The 23,653-nt window shown below is 44.4% G+C and overlaps 1 long non-coding RNA gene across 1 annotated transcript in view; it reads left to right on the top strand.

The window, feature by feature from the left end:
- Nucleotides 1–23,653, top strand: part of LOC128929703 (uncharacterized) — a 149,539-nt gene that overhangs the window by 21,440 nt on the left and 104,446 nt on the right. Inside the window, exon 2 of the long non-coding RNA XR_008476689.2 lies at nucleotides 12,134–12,215. This is a non-coding gene — a long non-coding RNA (uncharacterized LOC128929703). The remainder of the gene's footprint in view (nucleotides 1–12,133; nucleotides 12,216–23,653) is intronic.

Genomic DNA, 23,653 nt, shown 5'->3' with positions numbered 1-23,653 from the left:
CTGGTAGATGGGGGAGTTTGGGGACAAAGGTACCTCTCAGAAAACTAAGACAACAGACCAGGTCAGAGCGGGTGAGAGTTCCACCAAGGGCAGGGCAACAGGGCCCAATGGGACAATGAGAGATGGTGGATGCAAGGAATTACTCAGAAACAAAGTTTCTGATCCAGGGGGAGCAATGGATCGCATGTGGGAAATGAGAAGGATGGAGTAGAACAGGAACTGGATTTCAGTAGAGAAGACTGCAGCATTCAGAGTTATCAGCCTGCTGGTGGCAGGTGGAGGCCTTGGAAAGGCTGGGCCACTGGGAAAGCACTGTAACTCTAGGTACAGAAGAATCTCCTGGAGAATTTACTTAAAATGCATACCTGACTTTGAGAGTCTGATTCAAAAGGTTAGGAGTGGGTCATAGGAGCTGTATTTTTCACATATACCCCAGGTGATTATGATGCTGATCGCAGGGCCCTGGATTGAGAAATACTTATGTTGTTATAGGGTCAATGCACTTGACAGCAATAATTTAAGAATACTCGCAGAATGGCAGACACACCTGAATATGTGTTCCAAACTAGGGAATTTGGGAGTGGCCAACCTGGAGATTCATTCCTTATCTATGATAAACATCTGAGCCTCTGGCCTGCCCCATGAAACACAGTCCATACAGGTCATTGAGGCCCTGAATTTTGGGTTAAATGAAGATTGCCAGGTGGAGGTCATTAGAGGGAGGGTGCTAAGTGACAATGTTATATAAACTCCGTGATGTTTGCAGGCTGTTGTGGTTTTCCTGTCTAGCCCACCACCACTGAACTGTAGGCAAGGCAGCTCTCTTGTCCAGCGTGCCGCCACTGGACCATGTGTAAGGTGCTTCTCCTGCCCCACCCACTACCACTGGGCTCTCTCCCCTGTATGTGAGTCCCTCATAAAACTCCATGTCTCATTTGCTGGCTCTGAGGGTTCTTCTTTGACCTCTTGAACCTGGTGCCTTCCCTTTTGAGGTTAATAGTGGTTCGATACAACTGTTGACAGTGATGATCGTACTAGTTAGTACATTTGGAAAGTCAGTGCATTTTGTTTGAAGAAGCAGACAAAGAAGGAGTCAGGATCATTAAGAGGAGAATCCCATCTTTGACAGATCAACCAGAGACAGGACTCTAAGAAGGAAAGAGCAGGCAAGTGAGGTGTGTGCTGCAGGGAGGTGAGATGAGGCTGAGGGCATTCTCCAGGTTATGTTCATGAGTTCTTTATGATCTTGGGGTAGTAGAAGTCATAGTACAAGAGACTAAGAAATGAATGGGTGTGAGGATGAGAAGGCAGGTAAGTGTAGATCACTGTTCCCAGCAGTGTGGAGGAAGGAAGAGAAGAAAGAAATGACCCTGCCACAGAAGGGGTGGGTGTAGGGGAGTATCCTTGCAGGAGGAAAGGGCCTGGAGGAAGGAGATGGTAGAGAGGGAGAGATGAGCAAGAGAGAAGAGGGAAGACAATAGCAGAGCATAGTAATGAAGACCTGAGGCTGTCACATCTGGCTTCTAATCCTGATTTCCCCTTACCAGCCATGCAGTGTTGAGCAAGTGACCTAACCCCTCTGAACTTCAGTTTTCTCATCTGTACAGTGAGGATAACAACACCCACCCTACTGGATTACAGGGGGATTACAGTGCCAGAACATTTCCCGATCTCACGTGACTGGTGCTATTGCTGCTGCTGATTATGGTGGCCATGATGAAGCAAGGGAACAGATGTGATAATACCAGTACCAATGATAGCTCATACTGGAAGAGCAGAGGGGTTCACTTGTTTTGCTTTATTATACACATGAAAAACCCAAATGATGAACACGCATATGCCCCATCATTCAGATTTAGTAATTCCTAAAATTTGGTCACACTTGCTTGATTTTGTTGTTGTTGAAATGTTTTAAAGCAAATCCTAGCCCTCCTATTATTTTGCCCTTTTACACCTAAAAATCCATGGATTTAAAAACATTTCTTACATAACCACGATGTCATTACATACCTAATAAATCAGCATTAACTTTTTGATAGCATCTAATATCCAGTTCATAATCAAGTTTTTCCTGTTGTATAAAAATGATTCATTCCATTAGAAATCCAAAATCCTGCATTTGGTTCTTATATCTTTGAATCTCTAAAGCTGGAACAGTGCCTCCTCCCCTTTTTAAGCTATTGGATTATTGAAAAAATACAGTGAGTCCCTTGCTAGGCAGAATGAGCCGCATTCCGGATTTGTCTTTCTCACAGGGTCCCTTAACTTGTTTGCCTAGCCCCCGAAATATTTTCAGCTAGAGATTAACTTGAAAGGCTTGTTGAGAATAAATGTTTGCAGGAGCTAGTGCAGTTCACACTGAAGCCTTGCACTTCATTTGGCAGTGGTCTCAACCTTGGCCTGTCATTGGGATCAGCTGGAGGCACTTTCTAACCATCTCTATACCCAGGCTCCATCCCAGACATTTAAAATCATCATCAGTGGAAATGGATCCCAGGCATCAGTAGTTAAAGCTCCCCAGGCAATTCCAATGTCCGGGCAAAGTGCCACCCATTATATATTTCATCTCATCGGCAAATCCATAACATTGTTTATGCCATTGTTAGCGATCATGATAAAACTGAGCAGTGGGGTCAGCTGGTGGCAGCTTTATCTCTCCATGGAAAGTTCCCCATTAACATACCATCTGATCCTTTCACCTGCTTATGATTTTTGCCTAAACCAAATGGGATTGCAAAAAGATGGCTTTCTACTTCTGCACTCTGTTCCAATTTTTAAACTTCTGTGAAAAAAGAACTTTCCCTGATCAACCTGGGCTATTTGGTTACCCTGCAATACAATCCAGGCAAGCAAAAATAAATGCTTATTTTTTTTCTCAAAAAGAACAATCACATCTCTTTCTGAGATCATTTGAAGGTGATGGGATTGAAGACAAACATTCTTTGAGATGGAGATCAGAGTGGGAGGAGGAGTGGGAAGCACATAGTGATAGAAGGTCAGGTTACCCTCTCTGAGTGGGATAGGCAGGAAGGAAATAGAAGCCTGGAGAATGTGCTGCTGGGAATGTGGCAGGCAGTTAATTATTAAGGAAAGAAAAATACCAAGTGGCCAAAGGTCCAGCTGGGATTAGAGTGTGAGTTTGTGTTGGAACCGGGGTGGCAAATTTCTAGAGCAATGTTCAGCAGCAGAAGAGGATCTACCCTGCCCACCTGGATAGCATTGGAGATGCCAAGGTGGGGACTGAAGGACAAGGGGGTGAGGGAATCAAGGGCAAGGCAGGGCCAGTGCAACAGCAACATCATGGTTTCTCCATTCACATGCATGGCTTCCCCTGCTCAGAATGTTCTCATCTGGCTGACCTTACCGTTCGGGTCTCATGTCAGATGTCATGGCCTCCAGAAGCCATCCCTGGCTTTCTGTGTCTGAGTAGCTCCTCTTCTGTGCTTCCACAGTCCCCAAAGCCACCCCTATCACAGCTCATCTCTCCAGCACTCCAGTGTTTACGTAGTTGTGTCTCTTATTAAAATGTAAGTTCTAGTTGAAGCCAATTGATTGCATGACAGAAACAATGTGGGCTTTGGAGAGAGGGAGGTGTTGAGAAATAACAGTGGCAACAGAAAGGACTCCTAATAAAGTCACTAAAAGCACCATTATGGATCTCATAACTGAGGGGAACAGCACATACATAAACTTCATGCTTTCAAGTTTTTAAAACATGGCGCAGATGGTGCCGGCCCCTTGTACAAGACTCTCTGAAGTATTTCTAACACATGGGGAATAAAATTGCAACGGCCATGCCCCCCAAGGATTTCCAGACTCTGCTACTGTATTGCCCTGTCTCACTCTGCTCCTGCATCAGTAGGCTTCACTCTTTCTCAATCTCTCCATGCATGAGCAGTGCCTTGGCTCTTGCTGTTCCCTCTGCCCGGAACACTCTTCCCCCAGATAGCAGCCTCTCTCTCCCCCTCTTCATCAGGCCTCTGCTGAAATATCACATCCTCAGAGACACCCTCCCTGACCACCCCCTCACTCTCTGCTGCCATGGCCTGGCTTTCTTATTCATGGTGCTGACCACCAAGTGGCACCTGTATGACTGACTACTCAGCTGCTGATTGTTTATTGTCTGTCTTCCCAAGCAGAATGCGACATCACGATGGTGGATCCTTGTTCTTGTCTCCACACTGTGCTTTCTCCACCTAGAACAGTGCCTGATATGTGGTGGATGTCCAAACATTCTTTGTTGAATGTATGAACACATATCTGGTGCCTTTGAAAGGCAAATAAAAATTGAACTAGAAATGGGGTACAGGTTTGTCAGTATCTACAGCACCCCCTGAGCTCCATGAGATGAAGCACTAAACCCGACATAGGGGCAGGGCCAGGGCTGGAAGCAGCAGCAATGGGGTTCCATCCTTAGCACTGAGAACAGGGCCAGGGATGTGCCATGAGTGAATGGAAGAAATAAGAGCCGTGAAGATGCATGTGAACCACGTGAAGTGGCCATTGTGCACAGGGACATCGGGCATGGACACATGCATTCAGCAAGCATGGATTAACCCAATCCACCTACCTGTGGTCTAGATACTGAGCCAAGTGCAGAGATACGTAGAGGAATAAGACATAAGTAGCCCACAGAATAGAGGGGAAAGCTGAGACATCAACAAGTAAAATGAGGTGTGACTGATGCTGACGTGGCCATATAGTATGGTGGTGACAATAAGCACTTGGGGCTAGAGAGAAGCTCAGATTCTGGTTCTACCACATACTAGCTGAGTGAGCTCAAGCGAATTACTTAGCTTCTTTTACAGAAGGGGAAGTCACTTACAGATTGGTTTGCTGTATCCAAGGACAAATACCTGTAGATATGCTCAGTAAATCTCAGTCAACCCATTACAGATTGGCTTCCCCATCTGTAAAATGGACAGTAATAATACCTATTGCATAGCATTGTGAAGATAAAATGAGGGTGTGTGTACACATTTTACAACAGTGCTTGATACATAAGAAGTACTATGGAAAGGTTGGCTGGTATTTAATGTTATTGCGAGAGATGTGTATGTATGTGGAGACAGTGAGGGCACAAAGCAAGCAGGAGCAAAGCTACTTGGGGTGTGGGAGCAGACTGAGAAGACTCACACAGGGGAACCCCTGGAGCTGAAGCATGAGAGATGAATCAGTCGGCCACCTGCAGGGGAGAGGGACCGTGTGAGGGAAGTGGTACAGGGGCTTCAAGAGCACTTGATCATATGTGGAACATCAGTTCAGAGGAGACAAGGGTGTGACCAAGTGTCTGGCTGGAGCAGAGGGCCTGGCCAGAGCAGACCATGAGGCTTAGACTGCCTCAGGGAGGCCTCCCCTGCCTAGGGGCCTCATTGCTGTTTGCAGTCTGTCCAGTGGAAGCAGCCACAGGATGGCTCCATGTCCCCAGAATAAACCAGGGCCCTTTGCAGCCTGCTTGTGATTTTTCAAAGAAAGAAATGCAATTTGCTGGTGCTGGACAAGACATTAATCTTGTTCTGTGGGCTGCATGAGTCATCTAGGAACAAAGCAAGAAATGTAAGTACACTTTCCACAGCCCTCTGCATGTCACTTCATGCCTGCCCAAGGCTGGGCATTATTTCACGCAGCTCAGAACTCCGCCCCCCCCACCATGGGAAAGTCCAGGGCTTGGCCCCTCAGAGCTGGAGAAACTGTGTCACAGATCCCCTGGGTCCAAACTCAACCCAACCCCATTCTGCAAGCTCAAAAAGAGTGGGGAACCACTGCCTCCTTTAATTCCATGGTGGGGTTTTGGAGACAGCAGGTGTGTACTCCCACCTTAGCTGTGCTTCTCATGTGACCTGGGACATCACCCAGGACTCCTCAGCTTATGAGGCTTCCCATCTGGAAAGGGGGTACAGGGCCTTCAAATCATCAGAGCTGTGATGAGGGTAAATGAGATAGCACAACACTAATGACAAACACCTGCAGATGTGCTCTGTGAATCTTCATCCTGCTCCTCCCAGCAGATGTGGAGCTCGAAGAAGACACACCTTTTCTCATGTCCCTCCTTGAAGCCCTCAGGCCAGCTCCTTTCCTTCTCTGAACCCTAGTGTGGATCTGTGAGAAGAGGATCTCCAACCTGGTCATCTCTAAGCGCTCCATTACCGTCTAGCACCGTAATCTAAACTGTTATGACTGAGAACAAACTTGCCTTTGGTTTGTTTGGTGATGCAAAGAATGTGTTTGTGCTCCGCTAGTTAGAGTGGGTTACTAATGGTGTGTAAATAGTAATGGCTCCAAGCAGGTGTGAAATGAATCCAGGTTGTTGGTTCCAGTGGGCAGGTACTATTTGAATTGACAGTTATGTATCTAGGTTGTGTATTTAGGGCTGAATAACAGGCGGAGGCTGGAGAGAGGAAGTAGCCCCTCTTGGGAGGAATGTGGCCCTTCCCAAGCCTGCTATCAGGCTTTGTCAGTCCCCTGTGGAAGAAGATGAAAGAACATTAGCTGTGTCTTAGAACAGGTGGTTTGTGCCCGCCTAGAAGCAAAAGCAGAGGCAGAAGGAAGGCCCTCCCCACCCAGAGCTGTGTGACAAAATATCAGGCTTATTTCAGGCCCAGAATGAATTCAGCCTCCTCTAAGAAGTAGGTAGCCTGGCCTTCTAGAAAAAGCACGTGTTTCAGACTCAGAATCTTGTCCTGGTTGTACCTCTTACTGGCTGTGTAACTTTTGAGCAAGTTATTTAACTTTTTAGAATCTCAGTTTCTTCATTTGCAACATAAGAGTGACGATGATCCCATTCCTCACAGAGTTGTATAGATTCAATAAGGAGAGTGTCCTGCACATAGTAGGTACTCAACCAATGGCAGCTGATTGAAGTCTTTCTAGGGCTCCCTCTGGTTGTAAAGTCTCATCCTTCTCTGTATTTCTTTTCTTTTTTTTTTTTCTTTGAGACAGAGTCCCACTCTGTCACCAGGCTGGTGTGCAGTGGCACTTTTTGGCTCACTGCAACCTCTGCCTCCTGGGTTCAAGAGATTCTCCTGCCTTAGCCTCCCAAGTAGCTGGGACTACAGGTGTGTGCCACCACACCTAGCTAATTTTTTGTATTTTTAGTAGAGACGGTATTTCACCATGTTGGCCATAATGGTCTCAATCTGTTGACCTTTTGATCTGCCCTCCTCTGCCTCCCAAAGTGCTGGGATTACAGGTATGAGCCACTGTGCCCAAACCTTTCTCTATATTTCTATGACAATTTTTCAGTGCCATAGTAGAGGCTCAGGACTAGTTATAGATTTGCCTTCATCTCTGTTAAATTCTAAGCTTCTAGAGAGTGAGGGTTGCTTTAATTCATATCTGATTCCCTAGTCTGCCTGGCACAGAGTAGGTGTTCAATTAAAGCTTCCTGAATTAAATGGGATTTAAACTCCCAGAGAAAAAACTGCATTTCTCTCCTTGCCAACTTCCTCACCAGCCTTGCTTCCTGGTGCACCTGCTGGCCAGCCAGGTGCCAGTGAGCATGTGTGAGTGTGCAGGCCTAGCCCTCAGGACTGAATATGCCATAGGGACCCATATCATGGGACAGAATTGTGCAGAGAGAAGGACGCAGGCCAGCCATGACCTGCAGCGGCCCATCTTCTGTCTCTTTAGCAATAAATAGTGAGATGAAACAATCCAGCCCACCACACTCTGTTTAGGCCAAAGTAGCTGTTCTCGTCATTTATAATGGAAGCCTCCAGCAGAACATCACAGTTAATTGCAAAGAACAGTGAGTCACACAAAGCAGCCTGGAAGGAGAGGGCAGTCATTGTGAGAGGACAAAAAGACTCGCCAGAAGGTGACCCAGGACCAGCTCCCGTGTCCAAGGACCTACAGGGCATTCAGGGCAGAGGGCAGAGAATAATCATTATACACACACTACCCCTTTAGGTACCAGGGCCCAAACACAGGTGGTCATCCTGTAAGTGCCTTTTATGATTATATTTTGAGGTTTTAAAAATACAAAACAAGTGCAGATAATATAACACATCTGTATACATAATTATTTCATCTTTGTGGCAGTGCTGTGGAGTGAGACATATCAACCTCATTTATGGATATGAAAACTGACACCAAGGATCTTGTGGTTTGCACAGTGTACCAGTGGTAGCTGTGTGATGTGACCAGCGCTGTCTCCCATGCTCTGTTCTCTGAGCCATGGTGTGGTCCCACCTCCCGCTCATCTCCCACTCAGTGGCCTCTAACATCTCTGATATTTGTCTTACAGCCATGGTTTAACCCCTTCCAGCAATGAGTTGCCGATCATTTCACAAGCATAATCCTTCTTGATATCTAGCACTCTGATATTCAGTATATGTATATATCAGGCACTATTCAATGAAGATATATTGAGCCTTTCTAGGATCCCCTCAAGTTAGAAAGTCTCTTTCTTCTCCATACTCCTGTGGCGGTTGGTCAGTGTCATAGTACAGCAATATTAACCCTCACAAATGCCCTCAGAGGTGGGTACTATTATTTCCTTCCCTTTACAAATGAGAACAGAGAGACTCAGTAACTTACAAAGGTCATATGACTGTTAAGCAGTAGGGCTGGGACTTGACCATGGTTGCTGCCTACTAACGCCAGGTTCTTGCCCACTATTCTCTCAACCCCCCGACAAGTAGCCCATATTGCTGCTATGCTGCTTGGTTTAAAAGATTTTCCTTATTCTGATCCAAGTCTGCTGCCCTAGAACTTCTACCCATTGGCTTCAGTTTTGTCCTATGATGCAGAAAGATTCTCGTTCCTCTTAGCTATGTCAGTGCTTCAGCTAGCTGCCCACTTGACTGTTTCTCTCCCCCTGAATCTTTCTCTGGTTCTGATTTCCCTCTATGTCCTGGCATTGAAGTGCCTTGGTGGGGGCACAGAGCTGACCCCAATATTCCAAACATCATTGGAATGACTGTCCAGATTGAGTGAGCTTATTGGAAGTTACATCACTCCATGGATCTTGAGTTGTCTAAAATCTCAGGCCATTTTCTGTTGAATGTGGAGAGTCATGTGACCCCCAACCTGTGCTTATGCACTTAGCTCTGAGTCGGGGCCTCCACAGTCACACTGGCTCATCTCTTACTTCTCCAGAGGGTTCAGTTCAGCAACGGAGCCTAAGCACAAGAGCTCCTACACCATCCCTTGGGGTGTATGCCTTTCTGGTCTTCCTGTTGTTCTGAGAGCCCCATAAGGGTGTCCTCATAGATGAGGCTGAATGAGAGCAGAGCACTGATTCACAGCATGATCCAGGGTTACGGATTGTGGGCATGTGGAGTGAAACCCTGTCTCACTTCAAGGCTGCATAGGAGACATACTTAGGGCTATTGAAAGCAGTATGAAGGTACCACTCATGGGAATAAGGGGGATGGGTTGCAAGCTGTCTAATCTGGCTCCTCAGCACCCTCTTGAATGTTGTGAATAGAGGAAGCTCTTCTCAGCCCATCACTAAGCAGCAATGTCTTGAGGGAGACTAAAGGACATAGCAGAAAAGTTTCTTGACTTTTTTCTCTTGGTGACTTGATTCTACTATCTTGTTGCTTATTTCTAAATAATCCAAATAATGCCAAAGAAGGAAGTCATCCTTGGTTTTGGCCAAGTCCTAAAACATGATCTGTGCAGAAAAGGAAATTTATTTATTAGGAAGTTATGAGAGAGTTCATGGAAGTGCTGGGAAGTCTGGAAGACAGCATGGAAACAGGAAGAAATTAGGACAGGATGTACTTGACAGGGCATTGCTTCTTCCCTCTTGATACCTTTGTGTTGCTCTGCTCGACATTCAGAGTCCCAGGGGAGAATCTTATTAGTTGGGCTTAGGTCACATGCTCACATGGATGTCCTGGGATGAGAGAGAAATAATCAGATGAAAGGAGCCCACAGTAACCCCTCTGCTTCTGTATTTGGGGGCAAGACACACCAATCTGTCATACACAAGTCTGTAAACAATGGGGGAGAGGATTTCCTAAAAGGAAACTAGGATGTTTTTAATTTATTTATTATTTATTATTTATTTTTTTGAGATGGAGTCTTGCTCTGTTGCCTAGGCTAGAGTGCAGTGGTGCAATCTCAGCTCATTGCAACCTCTGTCTCCCAGGTTCAAGCAATTCTCCTGCCTCAGCATCCCCCAGTAGCTGAGATTACAGGCATGTACCACCATGCCCAGCTAATTTTTTTATATTTTTAGTAGACACAGGGTTTCACCATGTTGGCCAGGCTGGTCTTGAACTCCAGACCTCAGGTGATCTGCCCACCTCAGCCTCCCAGAGTGCTGGTATTACAGGCATGAGCCACTGTGACCGGCCCTGGGACGTTTTCAGATAAGAAAAGAATGCTGGATAGCCAAAATGAAAATTCAACAACAACAAAAAGCCCATCCATAAAAACTGGAGTTCAAATAATTAGTAATTAAGAAATAAAAACATCAGAATCTTTAATCTTTGAAGGCATGAGTTAGGATTCATAGACAATAGCCATCTTATCTCTCCTCTCTGGAGGGGTCAGAAAATGTTTGATCTCATCCTGGGGAAAGCCAGATGATAATGTTCAATGGAGCAAAGGGAAGGTGCAAACAAATTGAGGTATCTTACAAAACAAATAGAAGTTTCATATCCTGCTACAATTGCTTGATACAAAGGGCCAGGGGAATGTATCCTACAAAAGCATTGTTGTGAGGGATGAATGAGATGAGGATGTAGACCTCTGAGTGTGATAAATAGTTCTTCCCATTACTTGTTTCTAATGTGGAAACAGCTTCTTTCTCCCTATATCTAGTCTAAAATCCAACTCGATAGGAGATGTTTTCATTTGGGATTATGGAAAGATATGCTAGTTTTGGGGGTTGAGTTCAGGGCTAATTTTCTGAAGGATAAGAAAGCAAGCTCCAGCTAAGAGCCAAGAGAAAGTGATGATGAGGAAGCGGGCAATAGCAGCCATTTAGAGTGGTTGCGTTATGGGATTCCCTTCTATCTGTAGATTATTAGGCCTTCCAACAGGGGACAATAAGCACTATGAATCCAGGCAGGATGAGGGTGGATTGGACTAGCAGCTGGGCCCACTGGACCCAAGAAAGGAAGGTCTGCTGTGGTGTTAGGACCCAGCATCCCTTCCTTCTGGTGGAGTCAGAAGGTGGAATCATTTCCCACTGACTGGGGCATGATTGCATTTCTCATGATCCAGTAGCATGTTCTCAGGCCCAGGAAGGGTCCAGGCAGTGTATCCAATTATCAGGCATTGACCAGAGATACCTACAAGCTGAGAGCAACAGCCAGTTGGGACAAGATCTGAAAACCCAGAGTTGGTGCTGTACATGGGGGAGGGATCTGCATGGAGACTTGCTGAGCTGATGGTTTCTGTGTTCTGTTGGGAAAGCCCGCACATATGTGTTTAAACCATCTCTGTGCATCATTAGCCTGCTCAAAATATTGAAGATGGCTCACTGGGTCCCTTCCTGGCTCCATAACTGGTATAATGCCCACCAACATATCTCACTTGGGGCATTGTTGTTTCAAATCCAAACAGATCATCCTTCTAAAGACCTCAATGCCATGCTTGCTCCATTGCTAGCCACTCTGAGTGATGGAAATTTTTCCTGTAACTTCTACCCTCTGACTCTAGTTCTACCTAAATGCATCCCCTAATTATGGCAAATTCCTTTTCCGCAGATGAACCCTCACATAGATAAACCCAGGTGTCCTTAAAGCTTCTCTTTCCCAACTATGCACCCTCAGTTTCTTAAATCATTCACTGGCAAATTTTCCACATCATTGAGCAGATCCTGGCCACCCTCCTCAGGCCTCAGTGCAGGAAGGTTTATTAACCTTTACTGTGCCAGCAAAGGCAGCCTACCTTGTGGTGTTACTCCTACTTGTCTGGTCTGGAAGCTTCTGGAAATTGAGTCTCACTCTTCCTCCAGTCCTAGTGAGCTGTGGGTCAGGTCTCAGTGTGGTTGTCCCAAGCTCAGGCAATGCCTATTATTTGACTTGGCCTTCCCTTAACATGGCAGCTGTTCAGGGCTTTCCTTCTAAGCCCCCACCTCTGCTAGGGCTGAGTGTGCGTGCGTGGTAGGCTGTGAGCTGTGAGATTCCAGGATTGAGTCCCACTTATTTTGTTCTCTGTCTTTTTGTCAAAGGCATTTGAACCAGAGCAACTCCATCTTGAATAGGGGCTGGGAAGATAAGGCTGAGATCTGCTGGGCTGCATTCCCCAGAAGGGTAAGCATTCTTAGTCACAGATGAGACAGGAGGTTGGCACAAGCTACCGGTCACAAACACCCTGCTGATAAAGCAGAATACAGTACAGAAGCCAGCCAAAAGCTATCAAAACCAAGATGGCGACAAAAGTAACCTCTGATTGTCCTCACTGCTCTTTATATGCTAATTATAATGCATTTGCATACTAAGATTCATTCCCACCAATGCCATGACAGTTAACAAATGCCATGGCAATGTCTAGCATTTACTTTATATGGTCTGGAAGGAAGAGGAATCCTCAGTTCTGGGAACTCCTTTTCCTGTTCCCTGAGAAATTCATGAATGATCCACCCCTTACTTAACATATGATCAAGAAATAACCATAAAAAGAGCCAATCAGCAGCTCTGAGGAGTAGCCATTTTTTTTTCTTTATTTCTCTAATAAGCTTGCTTTCACTTTACTCTGTAGACTTGCCCCGAATTCTTTCTTATACAAGATCCAAGAATCATTTTTGGGGGTCTGGATTAGAATCCCTTTCCAGTAACACTTTGACATCCCCAGCAGCCCATGCTGTAGGACCTGGCTCAGATCCAGAAAAGACAGCGGTGTTAGCCTCTTAACTCCTGCTATTTATCCAACACCCACCCAGGTAGGAGCAAGTATCCTCTGAGCCCAGAGTCGTGACAGGCTCTGTGCAGCCTCATGCAGCTCTGCACAGGCAGACTTGTGCTTTTATTCTTTGTAGAGGACCTCAGTCGGGTAGAGATGTCTGAAGCGGGGAGTGTGCATTGGGCAGGAGCCATTGAGGAACTGCAAAGGTGATGGACAAGTTGGAGTGCTCTCTGTGCCTCCAACTCTCGGCACCTCCCACCTTCCTTAGGGCTGAGAAAACAGCCCAGAGGCAGAGGAGGCTCCACTGGAGAGACAGGGCTTCAGTTTTCAGCTGAGAACAGGCTGCCAGCTCCAATTTGCCCCATTGTTTCTGGGCACTGTGGGGAGTTTATCAGAGGCTCTTACAGAAGCTGTAATCTGCATTTCATTTTATGGATTTATATTTGCTTTGTTCATTTCCCTTTGTTTCCTCAGAGTTGCTTTTGGTGTAAATGTTTCTTTCGAATATCCTTCAATAATACTAAAGAAGGAAGGAGTCCTCCTCCAACCCCCGTTCTATCTTGATGACTCCTAAGGCTGGACACCTTCCCCAGGCAGAGGATGGCAGCAAAAAAGAGCTGGAGGCGGTGAAATGAGGGGTGAGGATGACTGAGCCCCTTCTAAGTGCCAGGCACCTTTATGTATGTAATCAGATTTAATTCTCACTGCAACCCGGCAGATAAACTTGATTATTGCCACTTCATTTTTTTCAAATATGGAAACACAGTCTCAGAGCAGTTAAGTTACTTTGATCATTCCGAGTAGTAAATGGCAGGATTGGAATTCAATCTGACCCCAAAGCCTTTTTCCTTTCCGTGGTCCCCTTGAGGCTCAGAAGGGAAAGAGAGGAGAGCTCCACCTCTCCAGCCCAGAGCTGATCCCCTCAGGATCCTGTCTTTTCTCATTCCTCAAAAAATCCTGTATTTTATATCTATGGGCTGATCCTCTCCCAGGTGTCTAGATGAGCATCCTCAGAAATAAGGCATGTCAATGGGAGAAAGAAGAAATACATCACATCAATCTGAGGAAGCCAACCAATTTAGATGGATAGACCCCTAGACTGCACTCTGTTCTCAGAGCCTCTAGGAAGGGCATTACATGTTGGAAAGGCACCAGTTGGCATCAGGTATTCTGACTGGGCCAGGGACTCATCTCCATGCTCATCTGCAGTAGAGAATGTTGTCCAGTGAACCCTGTCCTGGGAGGTGTAAGTGTGGCCAATGCCCTCAGACACTTTGTGTCTGTCTTCTCAGACAAACCAAGGGGTCTGAGTATGTGGAGCTTGTCAAATGGCACAACCCTGGGATGTCAGAATTGGAGGGTTTGTGGGGTTATCCCATCCAGTTTCTTTATATAACATCAGGGAAGTGAAGGAATTTGTCCAAATCACACAATTAGTTCACCCAACAAGCTCTAGATTCCAAGTCTTTCAGGGACTCTCCCAGTACTCTGTCCTCTCCCTAGTGCTTTTCACTGGCCTAGGGGTCATGTCAGTTTCAGCTCAGTATCTCCGGGGAGTGTTCAGGAATCCACATTTTAAATGGCCTCAAGGCAATTTCTATGCCCCTTAAAAGTTGCCCACATCAAAAAGTTAGAAAGATCTCAAATTAGCAACCTAACTTCACAACTGAAAGAATTAGAGAAGTAAGAACAAAGCAACCTCAAAGCTGGCAGAAGATGAGAAATAACAAAAATCAGAGCTGGACTGAAGGAAATTGAAACACAAAAAAACCATTCCAAAGATCAGTGAACCCAGGAGTTTTTTTTTTTTTTAATTAAAAAAATAGGCCACTAGCTAGACTGAGAAAAGATTGAAATAAACACCATTAGAAAAGACAAAGGGAATATTACTATTGACCACACAGAAATATAAACAACCATCAGAAACTACTATGAACACCTCTGTGCACACAAACTAGAAAACCTAGAAGAGATGAATAAATTCCTGGGCATGTACACCCTCCCAAGACTAAGCCAGGAGGAAATTGATTCCCTAAACAGACCAATGATGAGCTCTAAAATTGAATCAGAAGTAAATAGGCTACCAACCCAAAAGAGCCAGGGACCTGGTAGATTTACAAGCACATCCTACCAGACATACAAAGAAGAGCTAGTACCATTCCAACAGAAACTATTCCCAAAAATAGAGGAGGAGGGACTCCTCCCCAATTCATTCCATGAGGCCAGTATCATCTTGATACCAAAACCTGGCAGAGACACAACAAAAAAAGAAATCTTTAGGCCAATATCCTTGATGAACATAGATGCAAAAATCCTCAACAAAATACTTGCAAACTGAATTCAGCAGCACATCAAGAAGTCTACGACCATGATCAAGTAGGCTTCATCCCCAGGATGCAAGGTTGGTTCAACATAAATGTGATTCATCACATAAACAGAACTAAAGACAAAAAGCACATGATTATTTCGGTAGATGCAGGAAAGTCTTTTGATAAAATTCAACACTGCTTCATGTTAAAAAAAAAAACTCTTCAACAAACTAGGTATTGAAGGAACATACCTCAAAATAATAAGAGCCATCTGTGACAAACCCACAGCCAACATTATACTTAATGGGCAAAAGCTGGAAGCATTCCCCTTGAAAACCAGCACAAGACAAGGATGCCCTCTCTCACCACTCCTATTCAACATAGTATTCAAAGTCCTAGCCAGAGGAATTAGGCAAGAGAAAGAAATAAATCATGTCCAAATAGAAAAGAGAAAGTCAAACTATCTTTGTCTGTAGATGATGTTATTCTATATCTAAGAAAAACCCCATAGTCTCAGCCCAAAAGCTTCTCCAACTGATAAACAACTTCAGTAAAGTTGCAGGATACAAAATCAATATGCAGAAATCACTGGCATTCCTATACATTGACAAGAGCCCAATCAGAAGGGCAGTCCCATTCACAATTGCCACAAAAAGAATAAAATACCTGGGAATACAGATAACCAGGGATGTGAAAGATCTCTACAATGAGAACTACAGGTCAGGTGTGGTGGCTCACTCCTGTAATCCCAACAATTTGGGAGGCCAAGGCAAGTGGATTGCCTGAGGTCAGGAGTTCAAGACCAGCCTGGCTAACATGGTGAAATCCCATCTCTACTAAAAATACAAAGGTTAGCTGGGTATAGTGGTGTATGCCTGTAGTCTCAGCTACTCAGGAGGCTGAGGAAGGAGAATTGCTTGAACACAGGAGGTAGAGGTTGCAGTGAGCCGAGATCGTGCCACTGTATTCCAGCCTGGGTGACAGAGTGAGACTCCATCACAATAAAAAGAGAATTACAAAAGACTGCTCAAAGAAGTCAGAGAAGATAGAAACAAATGGAAAAATATACCCTGCCCACAGATAGGAAGAATCAATACTATAAACATGGCTCTACTGCCCAAAGCAATTTACAGATTCCATATTATCCCCATCAAACTACCAACGACATTCTGCACAGAACTAATAAAATCTATTTTAAAATTCATATGGAACCAAAAAAGAGCCCAAATAGCCAAGCCAATCCTAAGCAAAAAGAACAAAGCTGGAGCCATTATGTTACCAAACTTCAAACTATACTACAAGGCTACAGTAACCAAAACAGCATGGTACTGGTACAAAAACAGGCACACAGACCCACGGAACAGAATAGAGAACCCAGAAATAAGGCCACACATCTATGTTCATCTGACCTTTAACAAAGCTGACAAAAACAATGGGGAAAAGACTCCCTATTCAATAAGTGGTGCTAAGATAACTGGCTAGCCATATGAAGAAGATTGAACCTGGACCCCTTTCTTACACCATACACAAAAATCAACTCAAGATGTGTTAAAGACTTAAGTGTAAAACTCAAAACTATAAAAACCCTGGAGACAACCTAGGCAATACCATCTTAAACATAGGAACAGGCAAAGATTTCATGATAAAGACAATAAAAGCAATGACAACAAAAGCAAAAATTGACAAGTAGGATTTAATTAAACTTAAGAACCAAGAATTTCTGCACAGCAAAAGAAAGTGTCAACAGGGCAAACAGACAGCCTACAGAATAGGAGAAAATATTTGCAAACTATGCATCTGACAAAGGTCTAATATCCAGCATCTATAAGGAACTTAAACAAATTTTAGATGCCCAGAAGAAAACAACCAACCCAAACAAAAAGTGGGAAAAGAATGTAAACAGGCACTTCTCAAAAGAAGACATACATGTAGCCACAAATCATATGAAAAAAGTTCAGTATCACTAATCATTAGAGAAACACAGATCAAACCCACAGTGAGATATAATCTTATACCAGTCAAAATGGCTATCATTAAAAAGTCAAAAAATAACAGATGCTGGTGAAATTGTAGAGAAAAGGGAACATTTATTTATTATGGGTGAGAGTGTAAATTAGTTCAACCATTGTGGAAAGCAGTATGGTGATTCTTCAAAGAGCTAAAAACAGAACTACCATTTGACCCAGCAATCCCATTTCTGGGTATATACCCAGAGGAATATAAATCATTCGACCATAAAGACGCATGCATGTGTTCATTGCAGCACTGTTCACCGTGGCAAAGACATGAAATCAATCTAAATGCCCATCAATGACAGACTGGATGAAGAAAATGTAGTACATATATATCATGGAATACTGTGCAGCCATAGGAAATAAACGAGATCTCATCTTTTGCAGGAACATGGATGGAGCTGGAGGCTATTATCCTTAGCAAAGTAACACAGGAACAGAAAACCAAATACCAAATTTTCTCACTTGAAAGTGAGAGCTAAATGATAAGAACTTCTGGACAAAAAGAAGGAAATGACAGACACTGAAGTCTACTTGAGAGCAGAGGGTAGGAGGAAGGAGAGAAACAGAAAAGATAAATATTGGGAACTGGGCTTAAATACCTGGATGATAAAATAGTATGTACAGTAAACCTCCATGGCACATTTTTACCTATGTAACAAACCTTCACATATACTCACAAACCTAATAGGAAAGTTAAAAAAAGTTGAGATTGTTGGCTAAGCTAGTCAAATGAAGTAACACAAACTTCAATTATTTGTGTGTTTAACCAAGCAGAGCTAAGAGTCTGAACTTAGCCTGACTTAATCAATCCTCCTCTGGCCCCTGTTTGAGTAGGCTGGATTAAGTATACAGGTTTGAGACACGGTAGAGAAAAGTGGCAAGAAGAGGTCCCGAGTTCTCCCCATGTGAGTGTGGGACATTCTTTTGCAACAGCACATTTCAGGTAAACTGGTTCAGCACATGTTCATATAGGACCAGCTGTCATGTGATAAGACAAGGTTGGGAGACATTGCTTTAAATAAACAGTTCATAACAAATAAACATTTTGGTTTAAAAAGAGTCACTGATGGCTGGGCGTGGTGGCTCACACCTATAATTCCAGCACTTTGGGAGGCCAAGGTGGGTGGATCATGAGGTCAAGAGTTCAAGACCAGCCTGACCAACATGGTGAAACCCTTTCTTTACTAAAAATACAAAAAAAAAGAAAAAATTAGCCGAGCATGGTGGCAGCTGAGGCAGGAGAATCTCTTAAACCCAGAAAGCGGAGGTTGCAGTAAGCTGTTACACTCCAGCCTGCGTAACAAGAGTGAAACAACGTCTCAGAAAGAAAAAAAAAAAAAAAAAAGAGAGTCATTGACTTTGGGAGTATGTTGTGTGAAAGAACACAAAAAATAATTATTTGTAGTCACTTGTGGGGAAGGTAGAGGTGGCTTCATAAGAGAACATGCTTGATTTAAGGCAATGTTAGAAGGAAACTTAGGAATCTATATGGCAGGTGAGTCAGTGTTAGGGTCCAATGCAAAGTCTGTAGTTTTCTAACAGAAGGTAATAATTGCCTTCAGGAATGGGGAGTATTACTCCACAGCTTAGAATAGGCCCTGGTCACAGGAGAGATGTTAGTGGATCTTCACAGGATGACCAGCCTAAGTTGGTGGAGTCTGTAAGCCTGACCAACATGGTGAAACCCTGTCTCTACTAAAGAGAAAGGGTTGTACTGGCCTATATCTATAATATCTATAATTTCAATCTTTCTGTTAAATTTCTCTCTCTCTTTTTTTTAGACAGAGTTTCACTCTGTCACCCAGACTGGAGTGCAGTAGTGCGATCTCTGCTCACTGCAACCTTCATCTCCAAGATTCACACTTGGTTCTACTTAAGACTGAATCACGCTCCCTAGCTCTAAATTCCTACTTTAGGGCTGATCTAAGAGGAATAAATAATTTTTTTAAAAAAAACCCTCAATGTTGGCAATATGCTTTACAACTATGCAGTAACATTGATATTTACTCTCTTCTTTATTCTTTTGTGTTTTCTCCAATGTCTCTACCTTAAAGGTAAAGTTACTTTAAATTAAGAAAATAATCTGAATTTTAAAAACTTGTTTTCAAATGAGAGAGATGCAACTCAGGCATATAGGTGGTTTACCATCCTACCTAATCATGGAAAACGTCAAGAAAACAATCCTGTTTTCCTCCTTTCTCCAAAACTACGCTTCTCACTGTAACCATTAACTCAAAATGTAACAATTGATGAGGTTTGGGCTTCTGGTTAAAAAAATTAAAAATAAAATAAAAATAAAAAACTTGACATTAAAGCACTATCCACTATTAAAATGTATTAAGGGATCAGTATAAGGGATTCTGCTCTTATTTCCAGGCCCAGGTTGTAGGTCAGGCCTACATGCATCTTGGTTGTACTGTCCTATATCTATAATATCTATAATTTCAATCTCTGTTAAAGTTCTCTCTCTCTCTCTCTCTCTCAGAGAGTTTCACTCTGTCACCCAGACTGGAGTGCAGTGGTGCCATCTCTGCTCACTACAACCTTCACCTCCCTGAAACCTGGAGCTATATGTGCTGACCTGGCACTGGGCTGGGCTAGAATCTGAGGTGGGCCTTGAGTCTGTATCTACAAAGGCCGGCCTCGAGACTGGGTCCATAGGTGATGGCCTGATGACTAGGGCTCTGGGGCCAACCTGGTGCTGGGGCAGGCCTGAAGCCTGGGGCTGTGGGAGGCAGCCTAGTGCTGGGGGTGCTCCAGCGTCCAGGGCCACTGAGTCTGGTTATTGAGTCTGTGGTGATTGGCCTGGTGCTAGGTAGGCCTAAGGGATCAGCCTAGCAGTGGGATGGGCCTAGAGACCTTTCACCTTGCAGGCCTGGAGCCTAGGGCTGCAGGATCCCTCCTGGCACTAGGCCTGGTTTAGAGGCTTAGTCCCTAGGTATCCTGGAGCCTGGGCTGTGGAGCCTGCCTGGTACTTGGGCCCAGTGTTAGGCTCCAAGGCGGAGTCAGGTGTTCACTTCCCTCTCCCTTACCAACATAGAGGGTATCTCTCTGCCCTCTACTGCCTGGACTTGGGGGAGGGGTGATGTGGGTGATGTAAAACTCTCCTTCCTGTCGTCTTAAACACCTCTTAACTTCTGTGCTATAACCCAGTTGCTATGATCCCTCACTTGGTTTCCTTAGCTCTTTGAGGGCATTTCTGGGCATGGAGAGTTGTTCATATTAATGTTTCTGTGGGTAGATGGGCACCGGAAAATCCTATTCCTCCATCTTGCTTGTGTGTAAGCAAGTATTCCCAGTCTGTATCTCGTAGGCAAGATAAAGACCTCACTGTCTACTGAGATGTATGGCTCATATCCAGAGTACCTGAGAGTCAGTGATAACAAACTGTAATCCCCTGGAGCTCACAGACATCTCTGAACCCAAATCTAGAGATCCTCATGCATAGCAATGGAAGATTTTCAGGGCTGTGTCAGCGTTAACCCATTAAGGTACCAATGCTGCACTCATAGCAACGTGGTAACCATGAGGCCCAATATCCATCATGACTACTTAAATAATGATTATTATTTGAGTTAAAGCCCCACAGTCACAGGTTGGACCATACCAGTGGCTCACTTATATACTTTCATACTGGTTGATGAATAACCTCTGTCCAGAGTCTCTCAAGTCCTTTGGAGAACTCTAGCTGCCTTGGGCTCCTCCCACAGTCCAGCTGGAGGCCTCCAAAGCTTAGGGCTGAGGTTTGTTCTGATTGCTCATGTTGGTCAGCTTTCCCAAAGTCCTGCTGGACACCACTTTTTGCTTCTTATGTCCAGAGGACCAATCTATGCCTTGCCTACACCTGGCCTCAAAGAATCCCAGGTAGGTACCTATGGGAGCTACTTTGGTATTTTTCACAATCTGCTGGCCCGTGAATCAGCTTCTGCAGCTCTCATTCCTGTATCTGCCCTGGCAAAGTGGGCCTGACCTTGGTTTCTGGTGCCCAGCTAATCCTTAGGACTGCATCTCCCAATAATCAGCCAGTCTTCGCTAGACTTTTTCTCAGAAAGCAGCCCATTGTACAAACTGTAGCCTCTGAGAGAGTTGAGAAGAGAAGGGGAGGTAATTTAATAATTACCCCTGAATACATGGGGCTTTTTCTATTGCAAAGGATAAAGACCCATTCAAGCTAGCTTGGTAGAGAGGATTTATTGTAAGGCTCCACCTATAAGATTAAGGGGAGCCTCTGGGAAATCTAGGACCAGAAACTATATTAATGTTTGCCTCAATAATTCCAGGTCTGTATTCAAGGCAATTTTAGTTTCCAGGAAGCAGCTGCTAGCAACCTTCCCTCTAATTTAGGGGTCATAAGCACCAGTACCTACACAGGCATGCACCAGTGCCTACATATGCCATGCAGGTAAGCTAAGTGTGAGCATAACAAGGCATGATGGAGGCTGGTGGGTGGGAGAACCAGGAAAGGCAGACAGCTGCAGGCCCTAGCTCCAGCTGACTGCAGCCAGGACATGCTGACCCTGTGTTACAGAGAGTCTGGCTTTTTAAGAGAAGCCAAAGAGCTTGGGGGTTAAGCAAAATATCCCAAAGTTTAAAGATTGGTAACAGATTCACAAAAATGCAGAATATGATGTGGTCTGAGATGAGTCTTATTCCATGACTGCCAGTGTGGTGCCTTTTCAATTCTTTCACCATTGATCTGACTTTTCCTCTACTGACTGGGGAATTCCCTCTCTTGGTTTTTGTTTTGTTTTGTCTTGTTTTGTTTAGACAGGGTCTCATTTTGTCACCCAGGCTGGAGTGAAGTGGCATGATCTTGACTTACTACAGCCTCGACCTCACGGGCTCAAGGAATACTCCCACCTCAGCCTCCCAAGTAGCTGGGACTACAGGCACACACCACCATGCTCAGCTAATTGTTTGTATTTTTTGTAGAGACAGGGGTTTACCATTTTGCCCAGGCTGGTCTTGAACCACTGAGCTCAAGTGATCCGCCCATCTCAGCCTCCCAAAGTGCTGGGATTATAGGCATGAACCACCACACCAGGCTGAATTCTTTCTTTAGTTCCTATTTAGGATCCCAAGGAAAGAAAACTAGTTGGCCTAGCCAATCCTTTTGGGTCAGATCAGGTCAGGCCATGATTAGTTTGTCTTAAGGTCAGGGATGTGGAACTCTCCTTTCTACCCTGTTAAAAACCTTACACCTGCCTTCTCTAATCAGCTGTGGCCAGCAGGCAAGAGGGGATGATGGGAGCAAAGTGGGTCCTCTCAATCAGCAGGGCCTCTGGAAAGGCCAGTTACCCTTTACACAGGCTGCAGTTGAGCAGGCCCAGCAAACAGATCTAGTACCCATGTATTATTATCTAAATCCCCAAACAACCTGTATCAGTCATCAAGGTTCTCTAGAGAGATAGAATATATATAATATGTAATGTATATTATATGTATTGGGAAGACAGAGACAGGGAAAAAACATGGGGAGGTTTATTTTAAGAAATTGGTTCATGCAGTTGTAGGGGCTGACTGGTTCAAAATTCATAGGGTAGTCTGCCAGACTGGAGCCTCAGGCTGGAGGTGATGATACGGTTTGAAGCAAAATTTCTTCTTCTCTAGGAAACCTCAGTTTTTGTTCTTAAGGCCTTCGACTGATTTGATGAGGCCCATGTACATTATTGAGGACAAGCACCTTGACTTAAAGGCATCTGATTGTAGATATTAACCACATCCATAAAACACTTTTACAGCAGCACCCGGATTAGTGTTTGACTAAGTATGTGGGTGCTATAACCTGCCACACTGGCAATAAAACTAACCATCACACCACCCTGTGATACAGATACTGCTTCTTCCATTTCACAGATAAAGAAACTGAGGCCTCAAGAGGTCAAGTGGAGCCTGTTGTGGTCACAAGGGTGATGTGTGACCGAGCTAAGCTCTGAACTTAGCTTTGTATGACTCCAATGCCCACCCTTAACTCCTGCACTCCATCCTGCCTCTCAGTTAGGTCAGAAGTCTGATAAGGTCTGAAGTGACTTTTGTAAATATGACACTTTCTGAGAAGGGCTTTGGGGAAGAGGTATTGTAGCGTCTTCTTTTTCTTTTCTCCCTGCCTCTCCACCTATGTTTTCTTCCATTTCTCCTAGTCTCCATACAAAACCAGTAAAGTGATTTTCTTGCCGACTAGTAAAATTATAAAAATGATTTAAACTCTTTCTTTCTTGAAACAGCTTTCTCCCCATCAGTAAAAAGCAGGAAGATGAATGAAAGAAAACAGGTCAGCATTTCTAGCTTTTCAAGCTGTTTTTCAATAAGGAAAGAGGCAAAGAAAACTCCAGGGATGGATATAAATTGCACTGAAAATGTTTCCTCTGGGAGAAAAGTCACTGCTTCCCTGAGAAGGCTCGTTTATTGATTTCATCAGCCTGTGGGAGCACCTTCTCCAGTAAAAGATGCTGAGTTGGAGTGACCTGAGGCTGAGGTCTGTAGTGCATCCTGATGGTGCTGATAGTGCTGCTGCTGCCGCTG

The sequence above is a fragment of the Callithrix jacchus genome, chromosome 15, assembly GCF_049354715.1.
Source record: "Callithrix jacchus isolate 240 chromosome 15, calJac240_pri, whole genome shotgun sequence".
NCBI classification, from domain to species: Eukaryota; Metazoa; Chordata; class Mammalia; order Primates; family Cebidae; genus Callithrix; species Callithrix jacchus.
Note: the sequence above shows the minus strand (reverse complement) of the source record. Positions and strands in the feature narration are given on the sequence as shown.